We start from the raw sequence: 4,960 nt of genomic DNA, 5'->3' as shown, positions 1-4,960 counted from the left end.
AATAATACTGCGTCAGTGCGATTCAGTGCCCTATGCATCACCGGATACGGTCATATATTTCCCACGAGGGGTCAGAAAAAAGAAAAAGAATAAAAAATTAAATCCTTATCCGCACACCAATGGTGCATAGGGAACTGCATCACATAAACGCAGTGTTATCTTGATCGTTGTGTTATCTTAATCGCAGGGTTGAATTGAATAAATATTAGAGTGAAAAAATCTCCTGTATTTATTTGATCCCCCCATGGGAATCGAACCCGGGACCTCCAGAACGGTAGCCGAGCGTGGAGACGTACAGGGTCAGAAAAAAGAAGAATAAGAACTGTGTTACAATGCCGAATATGGAATCGTCAATAGAAACGTGGCCAAGATATATGTTAAAACGGAGAATATGGATTCCTCAATAAACACTGGACTTTGTCATTTTACAGAGAATAAAGCAAGGAGCATAGTGTAAAAAAAATCAAGTTTAATAACACTGCGTCTAATGCGATTCAGTGCCCTATGCACCTCTGGATACTGTTACATATTTCCCACGTAGGGTCAGAAAAAAGAAGAAGAAAATAAATCAAACCCTTATCCACACCCCAATGGTGCATAGGGTACTGCATCATATAAATGCAGGGTTATGTTAATCGTTGTGTTTTCTTGATCGCAGGGTAATATTGAATAAATATTAGAGTTATTTATTTATTTGATCCCCTGGGAATCGAACCCGGAACCTCCAGAACGGTAGCCGAGCGTGGAGGCGGACAGAGTTGGAGAAAAGAAGAAGAAGAACTGTGTTACAATGCCGAATATGGAATCGTCAATAGAAACGTGGCCAACTCATCGCGCAGAGAGTCAAGCAAGGAGCGCAGTGTCAAAAAAATTCAAGTTTTTTTCGGATTAAAAGTTTACGAGTTTAAATACGGTGAAACTTTTTTACGGCAGCGCTTCGGACGGATCATTGATTGGAACTTGGATTCAGTGCCAAACTTCGGCTGAGAAATTCCAGCATCGATATACTCACGAGGGAAATGCGGTACGGTGAATCAAATATGAGAGCTTTTCCTTTTTTATTTTTCATGTTAATGTTTGATTTTCATCCACACACACACACACACACACACACACACACACACACACACACACACACACACACACACACACACACACATATGGTAGTCATACAGGAGAAAGTGACCAAGTGCATTTTTTACAAAAACGTAATCATTGACTACATATCTTCTTCAAACCCTCATTCGCACCCGATGGTGCATAGGGCACTGAATTATATAAACGCAGTGTTATCTTGATCGTTAACGCATGAAGGAAAGGTGATCAGCCCTCCGCTTCAGGTACCAGTCCAGGGTAATAATGAATAAATATTACAATGAAAAAATCACTTATATTTATATTACCCCCCATGGGATTCGAACCCGGGACCTCCAGATCGGTAGCCGAGCGTGCTGACCATTAAATTACGGAGGTGGACAAATAATTATATAGAAAGCTTAAATAAATAGAAGTTGTCAAGTGAAAAATTCAACTGTACATATAAACGGTACTTAAAAAACAAATGTGTAATTGTTAATATTAGAAAATCAAATGTGATAGTTTTTTTTTTCTTTTTTTTCCTGATTAAGTTTGATTTTAAGATAGGCATACGTACACACACAAACACGACATATATATACAGGGAAATGCAGTATAGTGATTCATTTATGAGAGGGTTTTTTGTTTATTTCTCTAGTTTATATTTGAGTGTGAGGTCGACATCTTTACATACACACGACACACATATTGACAGAGCAATGCAGTAAAGAGAATTACGTATGTGATAATAATTAATAAATAAAAATATAATAAAGATGAAATGCCTCATGTACCACGGTTATAGCCTTGCATCGGTAAAAAATACATTTAAAATATTTTATCGAAAGCGGTATCAAAACTCCAATAAACTCTATTCCGATATTACATTCGGATTTTCATAATATTTAAAACTGATTTGAAAGCTAAAGAGAAGTCCTTATGTAGAGGTTATACAGGATGACATAAAATTAATCACCCTAATCAAAATGTTATAATTTTTGCAAATGGCGTCGTACGTCAATCATATTTGACATTTCGCTCAGTCTTTTCAACAACGTCATATTTTTTAAAAAATCATCTATTTTCAGTTGTGCATGTTTTCAAAATGCCCAGAAAATTTACTATATCCCAGCAAAAGCGGTATATTTTAAACTTAATATTTACCCGCTACAGGGCAGAAAGTGTTGTTTTTGCATTTTGAAAAAAAGGTATTGTTTAATTATTTTTTTTTAATATACTTAATATTTTTCAAATGCAGAAAAAACATTCAGGTTTTACCCCAAAAATATCAGTTGCACAATAAAAAGTTCTATAAGTGGCTTGAATTTATTTTTGTACATTTTATTATATTTTTAAACATTAAAAACGATCTGAAAAATCTAGTTTTTTTATATATGACGTTGTTGAAAAGAGTGAGCGATTATGTACAGTATTTCAATCAATAGTGAAATATTTACACAATTCCGGGGGTTATTTCTTATCGATATGACATTTAAGTACTTATTGTCCGTGTCCTAAAGGGTATACAAAAAAGGTGAATAAATCATTTAATATTTCTTTATTAGGGCAATTTTTTAATCTATTTATTACGATCACTCCTTTCTAGAACGCCATAAATCAAAATCCTTGATTTTTCAAAAATAAATATCAAGCCACTTATTGAACTTTTTACTGTCCAACAATTTTTTTTAGGTAAAACCTGAAGGTTTTTTCTCCATTTGAAACATATTCAATATATTTACGTAAATAATTAAACAATACCTTTTGTTTAAAATGCAAAAATAACATTTTCTGCCCTGTAGCGGATAAATATTAAGTGAAAATATGCCTCTTTTGCTGGGATATAGTACTTTTTCTGGGCATTCCGAAAACATGCACAACTGAAACGTTCTTGAAAGGAGTAAGCGATATGTGGAAGAATTTAACGTTAATATTTTTGTCAAATTAATTTTGCGCCATCCTGTATTGATATCCTGATAAATCCTTTGCGATCCTCGCCTAATGGCGCACGAATGACTGCAGGCGGCTGCGGAGTTATGGAGACTTGAACTCCCCTTTTAGTGCTGTCTGCCAAGTCGAAGTCTCACATATTATTAAAAATTCATCTTCACAACAGTCGGAAAGAATAGCATTAATATATTCCCGGATTATACGAATCGGGTTTATTTTTAAGGATAAAAAATGGAAATTTCGATGTCTGCCAGAATCGGCTCTCTATGAATAATGCGGTGGACGAATGCAAAGTGATGTATTGTTAAGATACTTAAGATATCTCAACAGAAACGAAGAATGTTTTAATAGAAACGAAACACCGTTAATGCATTCACAGGACATACCGTAGTCGTATAGGAGAAAGTGACCAACTAACAAAACGTAAAATGTTCAGGAGGGCCGTTTAAGTCAATTTTGCTTGGCAAGAAAATGAATATCAATGCAGTTAGTAATTTTTAACAAGTCAATATATTATACTTCCAAGTATAATATAAAATCGTTATGGGCTTTTTTCAGGGCAATATTAAGATAGGAATCACGTTTTTGTAAAAAAAATGCACTTGGTCACTTTCTCCTGTACAACTACAATACGTTTATAAATATTATTGAAATATTCATTACAGTAACATATTTTATAATTTTGACGAATTATATAAATATATGTATATAGTAATTACGTAAGCACATACATTGTTTCGTCTAATTGATTTTGAAAATACTAAAAAATTATACTCGTACATATTTCCGAGAAAAAAGGTGAAGCAAGAAGGTCATTCGAACCCTAATCCGCACCCCAATTGTGCATAGGGCACTGCATTTAATAAACACAGTGTTATCTTGATCGTTATTAACATGAAGGAAGAGTGATCAGTCCTCCGCTTCAGGTACCAGCCCAGGGTATAAATGTGAATAAATATTAGAATAAAAAAATAACTTTTATTTTTATAACCCCCCCTGCGAATCGAACCCGGGACCTCCAGAACGGTAGCCGAGCGTGCTGACCATTACACTACGGAAGCGGACAAAATGTAACGTAATGTATAGAATCTAATATTAAAAAGAAAAAAACAAATACTAAAAAACCAAAATTGTATTAACCTGTGAGTATTTCGGCTCAACACAGGCCATGCCTAAAGAGCCGTAATACATATAGTAAAAAAAACGTATGTCTTTGAAATAAATATAAAAAACAAAAAACAAAAAACAAAAAAATAATGAAAGCGTCCCAGCGTCGAATCGAGAAAGCGCGGCTACCCTTATCTGTTAGCAAGTACCTACCCAGTAGCAAGTAGCAAGGGTAGCAAGTATCTAGAGCAAGGGTGGCCAACCCGCGGCCCGCGGAGCATTTCATACATTTTTTTTGTGCACATAAAACCGCTAACAGAACATTCCATCGTGCGTAGCTCGTATCATATCCCATATATGGGAGTATTTCACTATCCTGATAATTTCAAGACCCATAATGGCGTCAAGACGTTGGACTAAAGAAGAAAACAGTAACAGAAGAACTGAAAAGTTTTTAAGACAGATGGATGAACTAACATATATTAACTATTTTTTCGTGGAATTCAAAATAAAGCCTGATATGGAATTATTCTGTTTCTATCTTGAAAAAGTATAACATCAAACGGCACTACGAGGCTTAACATGCAAATAAGTTTGAAAGGTACCTAATTGATATATATGTATATATATATATATATATATATATATATATATATATATATATATATATATATATATATATATATATATATATATATATATATATATATATATATATATATATATATATATATATATATATATATATATATTTATATTCTACTTCTGCATAGGGTGCATAGGGCACTGCATCGTATAGAAGCAGTGTATTTTAATCGTTAAATAC

This window comes from Brachycentrus maculatus, unplaced genomic scaffold, assembly GCF_059751285.1.
Source record: "Brachycentrus maculatus isolate JH-2025_06_01 unplaced genomic scaffold, ASM5975128v1 h1tg001974l, whole genome shotgun sequence".
In the NCBI taxonomy this organism is placed as follows: Eukaryota; Metazoa; Arthropoda; class Insecta; order Trichoptera; family Brachycentridae; genus Brachycentrus; species Brachycentrus maculatus.
The sequence above is the reverse complement of the archived record's forward strand: the minus strand, read 5'-3'. Positions refer to the sequence as shown.